The sequence below is a fragment of the Coregonus lavaretus genome, assembly GCF_964263955.1.
Source record: "Coregonus lavaretus genome assembly, contig: HAP1_SCAFFOLD_2856, whole genome shotgun sequence".
In the NCBI taxonomy this organism is placed as follows: Eukaryota; Metazoa; Chordata; class Actinopteri; order Salmoniformes; family Salmonidae; genus Coregonus; species Coregonus lavaretus.
In genome coordinates, this window is record NW_028162668.1 from 35,667 (window position 1) to 58,278 (window position 22,612).

General features: G+C 39.9%; 1 pseudogene across 1 annotated transcript; it reads left to right on the top strand.

Annotated features, from left to right (window-relative positions):
• The first annotated feature begins 3,782 nt into the window (after positions 1–3,782).
• On the top strand, positions 3,783–16,679 carry LOC311119029 (type-1 angiotensin II receptor A-like; annotated as a pseudogene). Its single transcript has 4 exons — positions 3,783–4,081; positions 4,332–4,610; positions 4,888–5,096; positions 16,638–16,679. The product of its transcript is annotated as a type-1 angiotensin II receptor A-like (transcript).
• Positions 16,680–22,612: the final 5,933 nt, after the last annotated feature.

The window sequence follows — 22,612 nt, forward strand, 5'->3', positions numbered from 1 at the left end:
CACTGGCTTGGTGCGGGGAGCAGGAACGGGCCGGACCGGGCTGACGACACGCACCACTGGCTTGGTGCGGGGAGCAGGAACAGGCCGGACCGGGCTGGCAACGCGCACCACTGGCTTGGTGCGGGGAGCAGGAACAGGCCGGACCGGGCTGGCGACGCGCACCACTGGCTTGGTGCGGGGAGCAGGAACGGGCCGGACCGGGCTGACGACGCGCACCACTGGGTTGGTGCGGGGAGCAGGAACGGGCAGGACCGGGCTGTGGAGACGGACTGGAGGTCTGGAGCGAAGAGCTGACACAACCCGTCCTGGCTGAATGCCTATTTCTACACACTCTGTGTGAGGCATCAGCACAGGACGTACAGGGCTGTGCACTCGTACTGGCACTACAGCACGTGGCACTGGCGCAGGATATCCGGGACCGAGGAGGGGTACTGGAGGCCACGAGCGTTGAGCTGGCACACTCCGTCCTGGCTGCATGCCCACCTTAGCACGACACGTGCGGGGTGCTAGCACAGGACGTACAGGACTGTGCCGGACCACTCGCGGCACAGTACGCAGCTCCGCATAACTCGGAACCTGCCCAGTCTCACGCTGCCTAGCCTGAGTACGGGGAGTTGGCTCTGCTCTACCTCTAGGCTCCGCCAACCTCCCTTCCAGCCCCCCAAACCTGGTGGCCTCCTCTCCTAATCCGCCGATACGTCCTGTAGCCGACATAGAAAATCCACACCCTGGCTCAACATATAAGAGTCCCCAGAGCCAGGGCGTGACAGGTGTAGGGTGTAGGGTGAACGCTGTAACGTTAGGGTGTAGGGTGTAGGGTTTAGGGTGTAGGGTATAGGGTGTAGGGTATAGGGTATAGGGTATAGGGTATAGGGTGTAGGTTGTAGGGTGTAGGGTATAGGGTGTAGGGTGTAGGGTGTAGGGTATAGGGTATAGGGTATAGGGTATAGGGTGTAGGTTGTAGGGTGAACGCTGTAACGTTAGGGTGTAGGGTGTAGGGTTTAGGGTATAGGGTATAGGGTGTAGGGTGTAGGGTGTAGGGTGTAGGGTATAGGGTGTAGGATATAGGGTATAGGGTGTAGGGTATAGGGTATAGGGTGTAGGGTGTAGGGTATAGGGTGTAGGGTATAGGGTATAGGGTGTAGGGTGTAGGGTGTAGGGTATAGGGTGTAGGGTATAGGGTATAGGGTGTAGGGTGTAGGGTGTAGGGTATAGGGTGTAGGGTGTAGGGTGTAGGGTATAGGGTGTAGGGTGTAGGGTGTAGGGTGTAGGGTGTAGGGTGTAGGGTATAGGGTATAGGGTGTAGGGTGTAGGGTGTAGGGTGTAGGGTGTAGGGTTTAGGGTGTAGGGTTTAGGGTGTAGGGTGTAGGCTGTAGGGTGTAGGGTATAGGGTATAGGGTATAGGGTATAGGGTGTAGGGTATAGGGTGTAGGGTGTAGGGTATAGGGTGTAGGGTGTAGGGTGTAGGGTGTAGGGTATAGGGTGTAGGGTGTAGGGTGTCGGGTGTAGGGTGTAGGGTGTAGGGTGTAGGGTGTAGGGTATAGGGTGTAGGGTGTAGGGTGTAGGGTGTAGGGTGTAGGGTTTAGGGTGTAGGGTTTAGGGTGTAGGGTGTAGGGTGTAGGGTGTAGGGTATAGGGTATAGGGTGTAGGGTGTAGGGTGTAGGGTGTAGGGTGTAGGGTTTAGGGTGTAGGGTTTAGGGTGTAGGGTGTAGGGTGTAGGGTATAGGGTATAGGGTGTAGGGTGTAGGGTTTAGGGTGTAGGGTGTAGGGTGTAGGGTATAGGGTATAGGGTGTAGGGTGTAGGGTGTAGGGTGTAGGGTGTAGGGTATAGGGTATAGGGTGTAGGGTGTAGGGTGTAGGGTATAGGGTGTAGGGTTTAGGGTGTAGGGTATAGGGTGTAGGGTTTAGGGTGTAGACTGCTTGTGTGCATTAGTGTTTCTTTTTTATTTGTTTTTTTTTTTTCACCTTTATTTAACCAGGGAAGAAGCCAGTTGAGAACAAGTTCTCATTTACAACTGCGATCTGGCCAAGATAAAGCAAAGCAGTGCGATAAAAACAACAACACAGAGTTACATATGGGGTAAACAAAACATAAAGTCAAAAATACAACAGAAAATATAAATATATATACAGTGTGTGCAAATGTAGTAAGTTATGGAGGTAAGGCAATAAATAGGCCATAGTGCAAAATAATTACAATTTAGTATTAACACTGGAATGATAGATGTGTAGAAGATGATGTGCAAATAGAGATACTGGGGTGCAAAAGAGCAAAATAAATAACAATATAGGGATGAGGTAGTTGGGTGGGCTAATTTCAGATGGGCTGTGTACAGGTGCAGTGATCGGTAAGCTGCTCTGACAACTGATGCTTAAAGTTAGCGAGGGAGATAAGAGTCTCCAGCTTCAGAGATTGTTGCAGTTCGTTCCAGTCATTGGCAGCAGAGAACTGGAAGGAATGGCGGCCAAAGGAGGTGTTGGCTTTGGGGATGACCAGTGAGATATACCTGCTGGAGCGCAGACTACGGGTGGGTGCTGCTATGGTGACCAATGAGCTAAGATAAGGCAGAGATTTGCCTAGCAGTGATTTATAGATGGCCTGGGGCTTTGGAGACAAAACGGATGGCACTGTGATAGACTACATCCAATTTGCTGAGTAGAGTGTTGGAGGCTATTTTGTAATGACATCGCTGAAGTCAAGGATCGGTAGGATAGTCAGTTTTACGAGGGCATGTTTGGCAGCATGAGTGAAGGAGGCTTTGTTGCGAAATAGGAAGCCGATTCTATATTTAATTTTGGATTAGAGATGCTTAATGTGAGTCTGGAAGGAGAGTTTATGGTCTGACCAGACACCTAGGTATTTGTAGTTGTCCACAAATTCTAAGTCAGACCCACCGAGAGTAGTGATTCTAGTCGGGCAGGCGGGTGCAAGCAGCGTTCGATTGAAGAGCATGCATTTAGTTTTAGTTTTATGGGCCTGTTGATAATGACGGATCCTCTCCTAGACTGTCACATTACTTTTTCTTGTGTTTCTTTTATAGGACTGACTGAAAGCCCAGGGACCTGGATATAGCTGTTAAACAGGATAACGGACCTGGATATAGCTGTTAAACAGGATAACGGACCTGGATATAGCTGTTAAACAGGATAACGGACCTGGATATAGCTGTTAAACAGGATAACGGACCTGGATATAGCTGTTAAACAGGATAATGGACCTGGATATAGCTGTTAAACAGGATAATGGAGAACTGTACGGCTGAAGGAGCAGCGACCACAGAGACAGAAGGTAATGGAGAACTGTACGGCTGAAGGAGAAGCGACCACAGACACAGAAGGTAATGGAGAACTGTACGGCTGAAGGAGCAGCGACCACAGAGACAGAAGGTAATGGAGAACTGTACGGCTGAAGGAGCAGCGACCACAGAGACAGAAGGTAATGGAGAACTGTACGGCTGAAGGAGCAGCGACCACAGAGACAGAAGGTAATGGAGAACTGTACGGCTGAAGGAGCAGCGACCACAGGCACAGAAGGTAATGGAGAACTGTACGGCTGAAGGAGCAGCGACCACAGAGACAGAAGGTAATGGAGAACTGTACGGCTGAAGGAGCAGTGACCACAGAGACAGAAGGTAATGGAGAACTGTACGGCTGAAGGAGAAGCGACCACAGACACAGAAGGTAATGGAGAACTGTACGGCTGAAGGAGCAGCGACCACAGACACAGAAGGTAATGGAGAACTGTACGGCTGAAGGAGAAGCGACCACAGACACAGAAGGTAATGGAGAACTGTACGGCTGAAGGAGCAGCGACCACAGACACAGAAGGTATCCATCTGAACTGCAGCATGTCCGGGAGGCATAACGTCATCTTCACCCTGATCCCAGTAGTGTACGGCTGTAACTTTGTCATCATCATGGTGGGGAACAGCATGGTGGTGGCGGTCATCTACCACTACATGAAGTGGCCAACGTGTTCGTTCCCAACCTAGCCATCTCAGGCCCTACCTTCCATGATCACCCTGCTCATGTGGGCCACCTTCACAGCCACAGGCTACCAGTGGCCCTTCGGTGGGTTCCTGTGTAAGGCCACCTTCACCTCCACAGGCTACCAGTGGCCCTTCGGTGGGTTCCTGTGTAAGGCCACCTTCACCTCCACAGGCTACCAGTGGCCCTTCGGTGGGTTCCTGTGTAAGGCCACCTTCACCTCCACAGGCTACCAGTGGCCCTTCGGTGGGTTCCTGTGTAAGGCCACCTTCACCTCCACAGGCTACCAGTGGCCCTTCGGTGGGTTCCTGTGTAAGGCCACCTTCACCTCCACAGGCTACCAGTGGCCCTTCGGTGGGGTTCCTGTGTAAGGCCAGCGCTGGCCTGGTGATGTTCAACCTCTACAGCTCCATCTTCTTCTTCCTCACTCAGCGTCGACCGCCATCTGGCCTGCGTCCACCCGGTGAGGTCACGGCAGCGCCGTACTGGGCTCTACGCCCGTATGACCTGCGTCCTGCCTGATTGGTCGACCCCTCCTGCTGTCCGTCCCCACCGCACTGACCAGGGACCTGATGCACATCACCAACTATAACATCAGCACGTGTGGCGTGCTGCACCCCGAGGTTTGACATGATTAGGGCTGTCCTTTCACGAAGTGACTCTTAAACGGGAACATGTTGATACTGTGGTAATTAGTGCTGCTATTGTTTTTTTGTTTTGAATTGCATTGAGTGTGAAGTGTCCGTCTTGCCCGACACGTGCCATCTCGCTGCCACAGAGGACCACAGACCACATCAGCCTTATCGTGTTCGTATCCTTCTGATATTGTCTCCAGCTGGAGAAGCATATTACTTTTAACTAATCAATTAAATTAAATCAATCAACCTATCAATCAATCAGGGCTACAGGCACCTCCTCCTCACCATCAGCCTGATGAAGAGCGTCCTGGGGTTCCTGGTTCCCTTCTTCATCATCATCACCTGCTTCTGCCTGATTGGTCGAGCCCTGGTCGGAGCATCCAGAAGACCACCCTGTCGAGAGATGATGAGCTGTTGAGGATGCTGGCAGCAGCTGTCCTTGCTTTCTTCCTCTGTTGGGCGCCCCACCAGGTGGGACGATACTCCTTCCCTCCACATACACACTGCACTCTAAAAACTCTCCCTCCACATACACACTGCATTCTATAGATACTCCCTCCACATACACACTGCACTCTAAAGATACTCCCTCCACATACACACTGCATTCTAAAGATACTCCCTCCACATACACACTGCATTCTAAAGATACTCCCTCCACATACACACTGCATTCTAAAGATACTCCCTCCACATACACACTGCACTCTAAAAACTCTCCCTCCACATACACACTGCACTCTAAAAACTCTCCCTCCACATACACACTGCACTCTAAAAACTCTCCCTCCACATACACACTGCACTCTAAAGATACTCCCTCCACATACACACTGCACTCTAAAGATACTCCCTCCACATACACACTGCATTCTATGTATGCTTCCATATGATAGATTTATTTGAGCTAAGCTCATGAGGCATTTCTAAGTTATATTCTTGAAGATGAAATGTTTTGACCACCATGGGAGCATGCAGTACAGTGAGTTTCTTTTCACCTTTTATTGAATAACAATAATATCTACACCTTCTAGCTCCGACAACAGGACATTTGAAAAGGTAGTCAGGCCTTTTTTGGTTTACACTGCAGCGCCTCAAAGCTTATTCCCTGAATTTATTTGGGATTTTTCCACTGATTCTTTAAAACTGATTATGCTGTTGTTATCCTGTTTTATCCTGTTATTATCCTGTTATTATCCTGTTTTATCCTGTTTTATCCTGTTATTATCCTGTTATTATCCTGTTTTATCCTGTTATTATCCTGTTATTATCCTGTTTTATCCTGTTTTTAAAACAAATTAAATCAAATTTGATTTTCCACATGCGCCGAATACAACAGGTGCAGACATTACAGTGAAACGCTTACTTACAAGCCCTTAACCCACAATGCCGTTTGAGAAAATTTTTAAAATAGCAAATAATTAAAGAGCAGTAGGGAGGCTATATACAGGGGGGTACCGGTACAGAGTCAATGTGCGGGGGCACCGGTTAGTCAAGGTAATTGAAGTAATATGTACATGTGGGTAGAGTTAAAGTGACTATGCATAAATAATTAACAGAGTAGCAGCAGCGTAAAAGGTTGGGGTGGGGGGGCAGTGCAAATAGTCTGGGTAGCCATGATTAGCTGTTCAGGAGTCTTATGGCTTTGGGGAAGAAGCTGTTATGAAGCCTTTTGGACCTAGACTTGGCGCTCCGGTACCGCTTGCCGTGCGCTAGCAGAGAGAACAGTCTATGACTAGGGTGGCTGGAGTCTGATAATTTTTAGGGCCTTCCTCTGACACCGCCTGGTATAGAGGTCCTGGATGGCAGGAAGCTTGGCCCCAGTGATATACTGAGCCGTATGCACTACCCTCTGTAGTGCCTTGCGGTCGGAGGCCGAGCAGTTACCATACAGGTGGTGAAGCAACCAGTCAGGATGCTCTCGATGGTGCAGCTGTATAACTTTTTGAGGATCTGAGGACCCATACCAAATATTTTCAGTCTCCTGAGGGGGAATAGGCTTTGTCGTGCCCTCTTCACGACTGTCTTGGTGTTTGAACAATGATAGTTTGTTGGTGATGTGGACACCAAGGAACTTGAATCTCTCAACCTGTTCCACTACCGCCCCGTCGATGAAAATGGTGGCGTGCTCAGTCCTCTTTTTTTCCCTGTAGTCCACAATCATCTCCTGTTTTATCCTGTTTTATCCTGTTATTATCCTGTTTTATCCTGTTATTATCCTGTTTTATCCTGTTATTAACCTGTTATTATCCTGTTATTATCCTGTTATTGTCCTGTTTTATCCTGTTGTTATCCTGTTTTATCCTGTTACTATTCTGTTTTATCCTGTTTTATCCTGTTATTACCCTGTTTTATCCTGTTATTATCCTGTTATTATCCTGTTATTACCCTGTTTTATCCTGTTATTATCCTGTTTTATCCTGTTGTTATCCTGTTTTATCCTGTTACTATTCTGTTTTATCCTGTTTTATCCTGTTATTACCCTGTTTTATCCTGTTATTATCCTGTTATTATCCTGTTTTATCCTGTTATTATCCTGTTATTATCCTGTTTTATCCTGTTATTATCCTGTTTTATCATGTTTTATCCTGTTACTATCCTGTTATTATCCTGTTTTATCCTGTTATTATCCTGTTTTATCCTGTTATTATCCTGTTATTATCCTGTTTTATCCTGTTATTATCCTGTTATTATCCTGTTATTACCCTGTTTTATCCTATTTTATCCTGTTATTATCCTGTTATTATCCTGTTTTATCCTGTTGTTATCCTGTTTTATCCTGTTACTATTCTGTTTTATCCTGTTTTATCCTGTTATTACCCTGTTTTATCCTGTTATTATCATGTTATTATCCTGTTATTACCCTGTTTTATCCTGTTACTATCCTGTTTTATCCTGTTATTATCCTGTTATTATCCTGTTTTATCCTGTTATTATCCTGTTATTATCCTGTTATTATCCTGTTTTATCCTGTTATTATCCTGTTTTATCCTGTTTTATCCTGTTTTATCCTGTTATTATCCTGTTTTATCCTGTTATTATCCTGTTATTATCCTGTTTTATCCTGTTATTATCCTGTTTTATCCTGTTGTTATCCTGTTTTATCCTGTTTTATCCTGTTATTACCCTGTTTTATCCTGTTATTATCCTGTTATTATCCTGTTATTATCCTGTTTTATCCTGTTACTGTTCTGTTTTATCGTGTTTTATCCTGTGATTACCCTGTTTTATCGTGTTATTATCCTGTTGTTATCCTGTTTTATCCTGTTTTATCCTGTTATTACCCTGTTTTATCCTGTTATTATCCTGTTATTATCCTGTTATTATCCTGTTTTATCCTGTTACTGTTCTGTTTTATCGTGTTTTATCCTGTGATTATCCTGTTTTATCGTGTTATTATCCTGTTTTATCATGTTATTATCCTGTTTTATCCTGTTATTATCCTGTTATTATCCTGTTATTATCCTGTTTTATCCTGTTTTATCCTGTTATTATCCTGTTATTATCGTGTTATTATCCTGTTTTATCATGTTATTATCCTGTTTTATCCTTTTACTATCCTGTTTTATCATGTTATTATCCTGTTATTATCCTGTTATTATCCTGTTTTATCCTGTTATTATCCTGTTATTATCCTGTTATTATCCTGTTTTATCCTGTTATTATCCTGTTGTATCCTGTTTTATCCTGTTATTATCCTGTTTTATCCTGTTATTATTCTGTTATTATCCTGTATTATCCTGTTTTATCCTGTTTTATCCTGTTGTTATCCTGTTTTATCCTGTTTTATCCTGTTATTACCCTGTTTTATCCTGTTATTATCCTGTTATTATCCTGTTATTATCCTGTTTTATCCTGTTACTGTTCTGTTTTATCGTGTTTTATCCTGTGATTATCCTGTTTTATCGTGTTATTATCCTGTTATTATCCTGTTATTATCCTGTTTTATCCTGTTATTATCCTGTTTTATCCTGTTGTTATCCTGTTTTATCCTGTTTTATCCTGTTATTACCCTGTTTTATCCTGTTATTATCCTGTTATTATCCTGTTATTATCCTGTTTTATCCTGTTACTGTTCTGTTTTATCGTGTTTTATCCTGTGATTACCCTGTTTTATCGTGTTATTATCCTGTTGTTATCCTGTTTTATCCTGTTTTATCCTGTTATTACCCTGTTTTATCCTGTTATTATCCTGTTATTATCCTGTTATTATCCTGTTTTATCCTGTTACTGTTCTGTTTTATCGTGTTTTATCCTGTGATTATCCTGTTTTATCGTGTTATTATCCTGTTTTATCATGTTATTATCCTGTTTTATCCTGTTATTATCCTGTTATTATCCTGTTATTATCCTGTTTTATCCTGTTTTATCCTGTTATTATCCTGTTATTATCGTGTTATTATCCTGTTTTATCATGTTATTATCCTGTTTTATCCTTTTACTATCCTGTTTTATCATGTTATTATCCTGTTATTATCCTGTTATTATCCTGTTTTATCCTGTTATTATCCTGTTATTATCCTGTTATTATCCTGTTTTATCCTGTTATTATCCTGTTGTATCCTGTTTTATCCTGTTATTATCCTGTTTTATCCTGTTATTATTCTGTTATTATCCTGTATTATCCTGTTTTATCCTGTTTTATCCTGTTGTTATCCTGTTTTATCCTGTTTTATCCTGTTATTACCCTGTTTTATCCTGTTATTATCCTGTTATTATCCTGTTATTATCCTGTTTTATCCTGTTACTGTTCTGTTTTATCGTGTTTTATCCTGTGATTATCCTGTTTTATCGTGTTATTATCCTGTTTTATCCTGTTATTATCCTGTTTTATCCTGTTACTATCCTGTTTTATCCTGTTATTATCCTGTTATTATCCTGTTATTATCCTGTTTTATCCTGTTTTATCCTGTTTTATCCTGTTATTATCCTGTTATTATCCTGTTTTATCCTGTTATTATCCTGTTATTATCCTGTTATTATCCTGTTTTATCCTGTTATTATCCTGTTTTATCCTGTTTTATCCTGTTATTACCCTGTTTTATCCTGTTTTATCCTGTTATTACCCTGTTTTATCCTGTTATTATCCTGTTACTATCCTGTTTTATCCTGTTATTATCCTATTATTATCCTGTTTTATCCTGTTACTATCCTGTTTTATCCTGTTATTATCCTGTTTTATCCTGTTATTATCCTGTTTTATCCTGTTATTATCCTGTTTTATCCTGTTTTATCCTGTTATTACCCTGTTTTATCCTGTTTTATCCTGTTATTACCCTGTTTTATCCTGTTATTATCCTGTTACTATCCTGTTTTATCCTGTTATTATCCTGTTAGTATCCTGTTTTATCCTGTTATTATCCTGTTTTATCCTGTTATTATCCTGTTATTATCCTGTTTTATCCTGTTATTATCCTGTTTTATCCTGTTATTATCCTGTTTTATCCTGTTATTATCCTGTTATTATCCTGTTTTATCCTGTTTTATCCTGTTATTACCCTGTTTTATCCTGTTGTTATCCTGTTTTATCCTGTTTTATCCTGTTATTACCCTGTTTTATCCTGTTATTATCCTGTTATTATCCTGTTTTATCCTGTTACTGTTCTGTTTTATCGTGTTTTATCCTGTTATTATCCTGTTATTATCCTGTTATTATCCTGTTTTATCCTGTTACTATTCTGTTTTATCGTGTTTTATCCTGTGATTATCCTGTTTTATCGTGTTATTATCCTGTTTTATCATGTTATTATCCTGTTTTATCCTGTTACTATCCTGTTTTATTCTGTTATTATCCTGTTATTATCCTGTTATTATCCTGTTTTATCTTGTTTTATCCTGTTATTACCCTGTTTTATCCTGTTATTATCCTGTTTTATCCTGTTATTATCCTGTTTTATCCTGTTATTATCCTGTTATTATCCTGATTTATCCTGTTATTATCCTGTTTTTTCCTGTTGTTATCCTGTTTTATCCTGTTTTATCCTGTTATTATCCTGTTATTATCCTGTTTTATCCTGTTACTATTCTGTTTTATCGTGTTTTATCCTGTTTTATCCTGTTATTATCCTGTTATTATCCTGTTTTATCCTGTTATTATCCTGTTTTATCCTGTTGTTATCCTGTTATTATCCTGTTTTATCCTGTTATTATCCTTTTTTATCCTGTTTTATCCTGTTATTACCCTGTTTTATCCTGTTATTACCCTGTTTTATCCTGTTATTATCCTGTTTTATCCTGTTATTATCCTGTTTTAATCCTGTTATTATCCTGTTTTATCCTGTTATTATCCTGTTATTATCCTGTTATTATCCTGTTTTATCCTGTTTTATCCTGTTTTATCCTGTTATTATCCTGTTATTATCCTGTTTTATCCTGTTATTATCCTGTTATTATCCTGTTATTATCCTGTTTTATCCTGTTATTATCCTGTTTTATCCTGTTTTATCCTGTTTTATCCTGTTTTATCCTGTTATTATCCTGTTATTATCCTGTTTTATCCTGTTATTATCCTGTTATTATCCTGTTATTATCCTGTTTTATCCTGTTATTATCCTGTTTTATCCTGTTTTATCCTGTTATTACCCTGTTTTATCCTGTTTTATCCTGTTATTACCCTGTTTTATCCTGTTATTATCCTGTTACTATCCTGTTTTATCCTGTTATTATCCTGTTATTATCCTGTTTTATCCTGTTACTATCCTGTTTTATCCTGTTATTATCCTGTTTTATCCTGTTATTATCCTGTTTTATCCTGTTATTATCCTGTTTTATCCTGTTTTATCCTGTTATTACCCTGTTTTATCCTGTTTTATCCTGTTATTACCATGTTTTATCCTGTTATTATCCTGTTACTATCCTGTTTTATCCTGTTATTATCCTGTTAGTATCCTGTTTTATCCTGTTATTATCCTGTTTTATCCTGTTATTATCCTGTTATTATCCTGTTTTATCCTGTTATTATCCTGTTTTATCCTGTTATTATCCTGTTTTATCCTGTTATTATCCTGTTATTATCCTGTTTTATCCTGTTTTATCCTGTTATTACCCTGTTTTATCCTGTTGTTATCCTGTTTTATCCTGTTTTATCCTGTTATTACCCTGTTTTATCCTGTTATTATCCTGTTATTATCCTGTTATTATCCTGTTTTATCCTGTTACTGTTCTGTTTTATCGTGTTTTATCCTGTTATTATCCTGTTATTATCCTGTTTTATCCTGTTACTATTCTGTTTTATCGTGTTTTATCCTGTGATTATCCTGTTTTATCGTGTTATTATCCTGTTTTATCATGTTATTATCCTGTTTTATCCTGTTACTATCCTGTTTTATTCTGTTATTATCCTGTTATTATCCTGTTATTATCCTGTTTTATCTTGTTTTATCCTGTTATTACCCTGTTTTATCCTGTTATTATCCTGTTTTATCCTGTTATTATCCTGTTTTATCCTGTTATTATCCTGTTATTATCCTGTTTTATCCTGTTATTATCCTGTTTTTTCCTGTTGTTATCCTGTTTTATCCTGTTTTATCCTGTTATTATCCTGTTATTATCCTGTTTTATCCTGTTACTATTCTGTTTTATCGTGTTTTATCCTGTTTTATCCTGTTATTATCCTGTTATTATCCTGTTTTATCCTGTTATTATCCTGTTTTATCCTGTTGTTATCCTGTTATTATCCTGTTTTATCCTGTTATTATCCTTTTTTATCCTGTTTTATCCTGTTATTACCCTGTTTTATCCTGTTATTACCCTGTTTTATCCTGTTATTATCCTGTTTTATCCTGTTATTATCCTGTTTTAATCCTGTTATTATCCTGTTTTATCCTGTTATTATCCTGTTTTATCCTGTTATTATCCTGTTTTATCCTGTTATTATCCTGTTATTATCCTGTTTTATCCTGTTATTATCCTGTTTTTTCCTGTTGTTATCCTGTTTTATCCTGTTTTATCCTGTTATTATCCTGTTATTATCCTGTTTTATCCTGTTACTATTCTGTTTTATCGTGTTTTATCCTGTTTTATCCTGTTATTATCCTGTTATTATCCTGTTTTATCCTGTTATTATCCTGTTTTATCCTGTTGTTATCCTGTTATTATCCTGTTTTATCCTGTTATTATCCTTTTTTATCCTGTTTTATCCTGTTATTACCCTGTTTTATCCTGTTATTACCCTGTTTTATCCTGTTATTATCCTGTTTTATCCTGTTATTATCCTGTTTTAATCCTGTTATTATCCTGTTTTATCCTGTTATTATCCTGTTTTATCCTGTTTTATCCTGTTTTATCCTGTTATTACCCTGTTTTATCCTGTTTTATCCTGTTATTACCCTGTTTTATCCTATTATTCTCCTGTTACTATCCTGTTTTATCCTGTTATTATCCTGTTATTATCCTGTTTTATCCTGTTATTATCCTGTTTTATCCTGTTATTATCCTGTTATTATCCTGTTTTATCCTGTTATTATCCTGTTATTATCCTGTTTTATCCTGTTTTATCCTGTTATTACCCTGTTTTATCCTGTTATTATCCTGTTTTATCCTGTTATTATCCTGTTTTATCCTGTTATTATCCTGTTATTATCCTGTTTTATCCTGTTATTATCCTGTTGTTATCCTGTTTTACCCTGTTTTACCCTGTTATTATCCTGTTATTATCCTGTTATTATCCTGTTTTATCCTGTTACTATTCTGTTTTATCGTGTTTTATCCTGTGATTATCCTGTTTTATCCTGTTATTACCCTGTTTTATCCTGTTATTATCCTGTTACTATCCTGTTTTATCCTGTTATTATCCTGTTAGTATCCTGTTTTATCCTGTTATTATCCTGTTTTATCCTGTTATTATCCTGTTATTATCCTGTTTTATCCTGTTATTATCCTGTTTTATCCTGTTATTATCCTGTTTTATCCTGTTATTATCCTGTTATTATCCTGTTTTATCCTGTTTTATCCTGTTATTACCCTGTTTTATCCTGTTGTTATCCTGTTTTATCCTGTTTTATCCTGTTATTACCCTGTTTTATCCTGTTATTATCCTGTTATTATCCTGTTATTATCCTGTTTTATCCTGTTACTGTTCTGTTTTATCGTGTTTTATCCTGTTATTATCCTGTTATTATCCTGTTATTATCCTGTTTTATCCTGTTACTATTCTGTTTTATCGTGTTTTATCCTGTGATTATCCTGTTTTATCGTGTTATTATCCTGTTTTATCATGTTATTATCCTGTTTTATCCTGTTACTATCCTGTTTTATTCTGTTATTATCCTGTTATTATCCTGTTATTATCCTGTTTTATCTTGTTTTATCCTGTTATTACCCTGTTTTATCCTGTTATTATCCTGTTTTATCCTGTTATTATCCTGTTTTATCCTGTTATTATCCTGTTATTATCCTGTTTTATCCTGTTATTATCCTGTTTTTTTCTGTTGTTATCCTGTTTTATCCTGTTTTATCCTGTTATTATCCTGTTATTATCCTGTTTTATCCTGTTACTATTCTGTTTTATCGTGTTTTATCCTGTTTTATCCTGTTATTATCCTGTTATTATCCTGTTTTATCCTGTTATTATCCTGTTTTATCCTGTTGTTATCCTGTTATTATCCTGTTTTATCCTGTTATTATCCTTTTTTATCCTGTTTTATCCTGTTATTACCCTGTTTTATCCTGTTATTACCCTGTTTTATCCTGTTATTATCCTGTTTTATCCTGTTATTATCCTGTTTTAATCCTGTTATTATCCTGTTTTATCCTGTTATTATCCTGTTTTATCCTGTTTTATCCTGTTTTATCCTGTTATTACCCTGTTTTATCCTGTTTTATCCTGTTATTACCCTGTTTTATCCTATTATTCTCCTGTTACTATCCTGTTTTATCCTGTTATTATCCTGTTATTATCCTGTTTTATCCTGTTATTATCCTGTTTTATCCTGTTATTATCCTGTTATTATCCTGTTTTATCCTGTTATTATCCTGTTATTATCCTGTTTTATCCTGTTTTATCCTGTTATTACCCTGTTTTATCCTGTTATTATCCTGTTTTATCCTGTTATTATCCTGTTTTATCCTGTTATTATCCTGTTATTATCCTGTTTTATCCTGTTATTATCCTGTTGTTATCCTGTTTTACCCTGTTTTACCCTGTTATTATCCTGTTATTATCCTGTTATTATCCTGTTTTATCCTGTTACTATTCTGTTTTATCGTGTTTTATCCTGTGATTATCCTGTTTTATCGTGTTATTATCCTGTTTTATCATGTTATTATCCTGTTTTATCCTGTTACTATCCTGTTTTATTCTGTTATTATCCTGTTATTATCCTGTTATTATCCTGTTTTATCTTGTTTTATCCTGTTATTACCCTGTTTTATCCTGTTATTATCCTGTTTTATCCTGTTATTATCCTGTTTTATCCTGTTATTATCCTGTTATTATCCTGTTTTATCCTGTTATTATCCTGTTTTATCCTGTTGTTATCCTGTTTTATCCTGTTTTATCCTGTTATTATCCTGTTATTATCCTGTTTTATCCTGTTACTATTCTGTTTTATCGTGTTTTATCCTGTTTTATCCTGTTATTATCCTGTTATTATCCTGTTTTATCCTGTTATTATCCTGTTTTATCCTGTTGTTATCCTGTTATTATCCTGTTTTATCGTGTTATTATCCTTGTGGTCCTCTGTAGCTCAGCTGGTAGAGCACGGCGCTTGTAACGCCAAGGTAGTGGGTTCGATCCCCGGGACCACCCATACACAAAAAAAAAAATGTATGCACGCATGACTGTAAGTCGCTTTGGATAAAAGCGTCTGCTAAATGGCATATTATATTATTATTATATCCTGTTTTATCATGTTATTATCCTGTTTTATCCTTTTACTATCCTGTTTTATCCTGTTATTATCCTGTGATTATCCTGTTTTATCCTGTTATTATCCTGTTTTATCATGTTATTAACATGTTATTATCCTGTTTTATCCTGTTTTATCCTGTTATTATCCTGTTTTATCCTGTTTTATCCTGTTATTATCCTGTTTTATCCTGTTATTATCCTGTTATTATCCTGTTATTATCCTGTTTTATCCTGTTTTATCCTGTTATTATCATGTTATCATGTTATTATCCTGGTATTATCCTGTTTTATCCTTTTTTATCCTGTTGTTATCCTGTTTTATCCTGTTATTATCTTGTATTAGCCTGTTATTATCCTGTTATCATCCTGTTTTATCCTGTTATTATCCTGTTATTATCCTGTTTTATCCTGTTATTATCCTGTTTTATCATGTTACTATCCTGTATTATCCTGTATTATCCTGTTTTATCCTGTTTTATCCTGTTATCATCCTGTTATTATCCTGTTATTATCCTGTTACCATCCTGTTTTATCATGTTATTATCCTGTTTTTTCCTGTTTTATCCTGTTATTATTCTGTTTATCCTGTTATTATCCTGTTAATATCCTGTTTTATCCTGTTATTATCCTGTTATTATCCTGTTATTATCCTGTTTGATCCCGTTTTATCCTGTTATTATCCTGTTTTATCCTGTTATTGTCCTGTGATTATCCTGTTATTATCCTGTTATTATCCTGTTTTATCATGTTACTATCCTGTTTTATCCTGTTATTAACCTGTTATTATCCTGTTTTATCATGTTACTATCCTGTTTTATCCTGTTATTATCATGTTGTTATCCTTTTATTATCCTGTTGTATCATGTTATTATCCTGTTTTATCCTGTTTTATCCTGTTATTATCCTGTTATTATCCTGTTATTATCCTGTTTTATCCTGTTTTATCCTGTTGTTATCCTTTTATTATCCTGTTATTATCCTGTTGTATCATGTTATTATCCTGTTTTATCCTGTTATTATCCTGTTATTATCCTGTTATTATCCTGTTTTATCCTGTTTTATCCTGTTTTATCCTGTTGTTATCCTTTTATTATCCTGTTGTATCATGTTATTATCCTGTTTTAACCTGTTTTATCCTGTTATTAATCTGTTCCTGTCCTCAGGTATTCCACTTCATGGAGCTGCTGGCCCAGCTGAAGAGATGAGAGGAAGGAGATGCAGATGAACCTCCAGGCTAACCGTCTGTGTGATGGTGATGTCGTTGACCCCGCCCTTCACCATCTGCATCTCCTTCCTCAACAGGTAGCCTAGAGGATCATCTGCATCGCCTTCCTCAACAGGTAGCCTGGAGGTTAATATGCATCGTCTTCCTCAACGGGTAGCCTGGAGGTTCATCTGTATATCCTTCCTCAACGGGTAGCCTGGAGGTTAATCTGCATCGCCTTCCTCAACGGGTAGCCTGGAGGTTAATCTGCATCTCCTTCCTCAACGGGTAGCCTGGAGGTTAATCTGCATCGCCTTCCTCAACGGGTAGCCTGGAGGTTAATCTGCATCTCCTTCCTCAACGGGTAGCCTGGAGGTTAATCTGCATCGCCTTCCTCAATGGGTAGTCTGGAGGTTAATCTGCATCGCCTTCCTCAATGGGTAGTCTGGAGGTTCATCTGCATATCCTTCCTCAACGGGTAGCCTGGAGGTTCATCTGCATTTCTTTCCTCAACGGGTAGCCTGGAGGTTAATCTGCATCACCTTCCTCAACAGGTAGCCTGGAGGTTCATCTCCATCTCCTTCCTCAACAGGTAGCCTGGAGGTTCATCTCCATCACCTTCCTCAACAGGTAGCCTGGGGGTTCATCTCCATCTCCTTCCTCAACAGGTGGCCTGGAGGTTCATCTCCATCACCTTCCTCAAAAGGTAGCCTGGAGGTTCAGCTCGGAAACCCTTAAAAACATTTTTGCATAATTGTATCAGATGTTACATGCGTCTGTCCACGAGAGATTACCTAGAGGTCAGAGAGGCGGGCCAGCAACCGGAAGGTCGTCGCCAACTGGAAAAAAACATGTGTTCTAATTCTAGAACCACAAAGATATAATATGGGTTCTAATTCTAGAACCACAAAGATATAATATGTGTTCTAATTCTAGAACCACAAATATATAATATGTGTTCTAATTCTAGAACCATAAAGATATAACATGTGTTCTAATTCTATTTCCTGGACAGAACTAGGTTGAAGATAGAGAAGGTTAAGACAACGTAAAAGTTCCATGCAGAAGCGTTAGAAAATGAACACAGTAATTGGACCAGCACCATAGTTGGACCAGCACCATAGTTGGACCAGCACCATAGTTGGACCAGCACCATAGTTGAGTCTATAGAAATCTAGTAGTAAAGTGGCTGTAGATCATTAGAAAAACGTTTAACTGAATAGAATGACAGTAAAACCGTTTTTTTTTTTTTTTTTTTTTTTTTTTTTTTTCACCTTTATTTAACCAGGTAAGCCAGTTGAGAACAGGTTCTCATTTACAACTGCGACCTGGCCAAGATAAAGCAAAGTAGTGCAATAAAAACAACACAGAGTTACATATGGGGTAAAAAACATAAAGTCAGAAATACAACAGAAAATATATATACAGTGTGTGCAAATGTAGCAAGTTATGGAGGTAAGGCAATAAATAGGCTATAGTGCAGAATAATTACAATAGTATTAACACTGGAATGCTAGATGTGCAAGAGATTATGTGCAAATAGAGATACTGGGGTGCAAAAGAGCAAAATAAATAACAATATAGGGATGAGGTAGTTGGGTGGGCTAATTTCAGATGGGCTGTGTACAGGTGCAGTGATCGGTAAGGTGCTCTGACAACTGATGCTTAAAGTTATTGAGGGAGATAAGAGTCTCCAGCTTCAGAGATTTTTGCAATTCGTTCCAGTCATTGGCAGCAGAGAACTGGAAGGAATGGCGGCCAAAGGAGGTGTTGGCTTTGGGAATGACCAGTGAGATATACCTGCTGGAGCGCAGACTACGGGTGGGTGCTGCTATGGTGACCAATGAGCTAAGATAAGGCAGGGATTTGCCTAGCAGTGATTTATAGATGGCCTGGAGCCAGTGGGTTTGACGACGAACATGTAGTGAGGACCAGCCAACAAGAGCGTACAGGTCACAGTGGTGGGTAGTGTATGGGGCTTTGGAGACAAAACGGATGGCACTGTGATAGACTACATCCAATTTGCTGAGTAGAGTGTTGGAGGCTATTTTGTAAATGACATCGCCGAAGTCAAGGATCGGTAGGATAGTCAGTTTTACGAGGGCATATTTGGCAGCATGAGTGAAGGAGGCTTTGTTGCGAAATAGGAAGCCGATTCTAGATTTAACTTTGGATTGGAGATTCTTTATGTGAGTCTGGAAGTTGAGTTTACAGTCTAACCAGACACCTAGGTATTTGTAGTTGTCCACATACTCTAGGTCAGACCCGTCGAGAGTGGTGATTCTAGTCGGGTGGGCGGGTGCCAGCAGCGTTCGATTGAAAAGCATGCATTTCGTTTTACTAGTGTTTAAGAGCAGTTGGAGGCTACTGAAGGATTGTTGTATGGCATTGAAGCTCGTTTGGAGGTTTGTTAACACAGTGTCCAATGAAGGGCCAGATGTATACAAAATGGTGTCGTCTGCGTAGAGGTGGATCTGAGAGTCACCAGCAGCAAGAGCGACATCATTGAAATACACGGAGAAAAGTGTCGGCCCAAGAATTGAACCCTGTGGCACCCCCATAGAGACTGCCATAGGTCCAGACAACAGGCCCTCCGATTTGACACATTGAACTCTATCTGAGAAGTAGTTGGTGAACCAGGCAAGGCAGTCATTTGAGAAACCAAGGCTATTTAGTCTGCCAATAAGAATGCGGTGGTTGACAGAGTCGAAAGCCTTGGCCAGGTCGATGAAGACGGCTGCACAGTACTGTCTATTATCAATCGCGGTTATAATATCGTTTAGGACCTTGAGCGTGGCTGAAGTGCACCCGTGACCAGCTCGGAAACCGGATTGCATAGCAGAGAAGGTACGGTGGTATTCAAAATGGTCGATGATCTGTTTGTTAACTTGGCTTTCGAATACTTTCGAAAGGCAGGGCAGGATGGATATAGGTCTGTAGCAGTTTGGATCTAGAGTGTCACCCCCTTTGAAGAGGGGGATGACCACGGCAGCTTTCCAATCTCTGGGGATCTCAGACGTTATGAAAGAGAGGTTGAACAGACTAGTAATAGGGGTTGCGACAATTTCAGCGGCTAGTTTTAGAAAGAAAGGGTCCAGATTGTCTAGCCCAGCTGATTTGTAGGGGTCCAGATTTTGCAGCGCTTTCAAAACATCAGCTGTCTGAATTTGTGTGAAGGAGAAGCGGGGGGGGCATGGGCAAGTTGCAGCAGAGGGTGCAGAGTTGGTGGCCGGGTTAGTGGTAGCCAGATGGAAAGCATGGCCAGCTGTAGCAAAATGCTTGTTGAAATTCTCGATTATTGTAGATTTATCGGTGGTGATAGTGTTTCCTAGCCTCAGTGCAGTGGGCAGCTGGGAGGAAGTGCTCTTATTCTCCATGGACTTTACAGTGTCCCAAAACTTTTTGGAGTTAGTGCTACAGGATGCAAATTTCTGTTTGAAAAAGTTAGCCTTTGCTTTCCTGACTGCTTGTGTATATTGGTTCCTAACTTCCCTGAAAAGTTGCATATCGCGGGGGCTATTTGATGCTAATGCTGTACGCCACAGGATGTTTTTGTGCTGGTCAAGGGCAGTCAGGTCTGAGGAGAACCAGGGGCTATATCGGTTCTTAGTTCTGTATTTTTTGAATGGGGCATGTTTATTTAAGATTGAGAGGAAATTACTTTTAAGGAACAACCAGGCATCCTCTACTGACGGAATGAGATCTATATCCATCCAGGATACCTGGGCCAGGTCAATTAGGAAGGCCTCCTCGCTAAAGTGTTTTAGGGAGCGTTTGACAGTGATGAGGGGTGGTCGTTTGACCGCGGACCCGTTACGGACGCAGGCAATAAGGCAGTGATCGCTGAGATCCTGGTTGAAGACAGCTGAGGTGTATTTAGAGGGTATGTTAGTCAGGATGATATCTATGAGGGTACCCATGTTTACGGATTTAGGGTTGTACCTGGTAGGTTCGTTGATAATTTGCGTGAGGTTGAGGGCATCTAGCTTGGATTGTAGGATGGCTGGGGTATTAAGCATATCCCAATTTAGGTCACCAAGCAGTACAAACTCTGAGGATAAATGGGGGGCAATCAATTCACATATGGTGTCCAGGGCACAGCTGGGGGCTGAGGGGGGTCTGTAGCAAGCGGCAACAGTGAGAGACTTATTTCTGGAAAGGTGGATTTTTAGAAGTAGAAGCTCAAACTGTTTGGGCACAGACCTGGATAGTATGATTGAGCTCTGCAGGCTATCTCTACAGTAGATTGCAACTCCACCCCCTTTGGCAGTTCTATCTAGACGGAAAATGTTATAGTTGGGGATGGAAATTTCAGAATTTTTGGTGGCCTTCCTGAGCCAGGATTCAGACACTGCTAGAACATCAGGGTTGGCGGAGTGTGCTAACGCAGTGAATAACTCAAACTTAGGAAGTAGACTTCTGATATTTATGTGCAAGAAACCAAGACATTTGCGATTACAGAAGTCATCAAATGATAGCGCCTGGGGAGTAGGAGTGATACTGAGGGCTGCAGGGCCTGGGTTAGCCTCTACATCACCAGAGGAACAGAGGAGGACTAGAATAAGGATACGGCTAAAGGCTTTAAGAACTGGTCTTCTAGTGCGTTGGGTACATAGAATAAAGGGGGCAGATTTCCGGGTGTTATAGAAAAGATTCAGGGCATTATGTACAGACAAGGATATGGAAGGACATGAGTAAAGTGGAGGTAAACCTAAGCGTTGGGTAACAATGAAAGAGATAGCAACGCTGGAGGCATCAATTGAGTCGGTCTCCGCGTGTATAGGGGGAGGGGCAAAGGAGCTATCTAAGGCAGGTTTAGCTAGGCTGGGGGGTCTACAGTGATATAGTACAATTAGAAATAACCGAAACAACAATAAACTAACCATGTTTGGGCTGAGGCTAAACATAAACAGGATGTAGTACCGTAAAAAGGAACAGTCCAGCAGATATCAGCTGTATAGCTGAGTTATCATAAGGTCCGGTGGTGAAGCACTAGTAAGAGGCCACGGCTAGCGTGTGCTAGCGGGCCAGGGCTAGCAGATGGATGGAATCTTCGTGGTTAACGTCGTAACCACATCAGACGATTTCGTCGGCAGACCAGTCGTGTAGGATCGGCGGGGCTCCGTGTCAACACTAGGTGGTCCCGTCCGGTTGACAGAGAGGTAGATAGCCGGGAGATGGGCCTAGCTCAGGATGATTAGCCAGACCACAGCGTCCGTTTTGTTGTGGCTAGCTGGTAGCGATGAATCCGGAGTTAAAGGTCCAGTGATTCAGTGATTCCGGCGGAAAAACTGATATGTTCTGGGTCGATAACGCGCTGTGCAGACTGGCCGAATATCCGGTGATCAATGTCCAGTGATTAAAATTAATCCCGCAGAAAAAATCCAATGTTCTGGGTGAAATACCGCTAGCTGTGGCTAATAGCAAGTAGCTAGTTAGCTGGCTAGCTAGTTTCAACTGGAGATTCTAGATTCTAGATAAAGGTAAGTCAATAATAGAATCCGTTCCACATTGAGTGAGGCGGGTTGCAGGAAAGTATATCTTGTAGAAGGATGAAAAGTCTGATAGGGAAATATGTACGAAAAATACAGAAAAATAGGGTATTTACAGGCTATTTACAGACATACGATAAAAACACAACTGCACTGCTACGCCATCTTGGATATCAGTTACGCTAGTAGTTACTGGAAGTCCACTACGATCGTGTTTATTTTCCATTTTTTGTAGGGGAGAGTGGGTTAAATTGAGCTACCCTTTTTTGTAGGAAACCATATGCAAAATTAACCATTTGAGCAAATATTTAGGAAGAGGTCATCATTTCATGGAGTCTGTGAAGGAAGAAACCACATGGTAAGCCAATTAGGTCCAAAAAACTTGACTTTTTTACCCACTTACTAGCTCTGACTTTGCTGATAGCTACTTTAATGAGGAAAA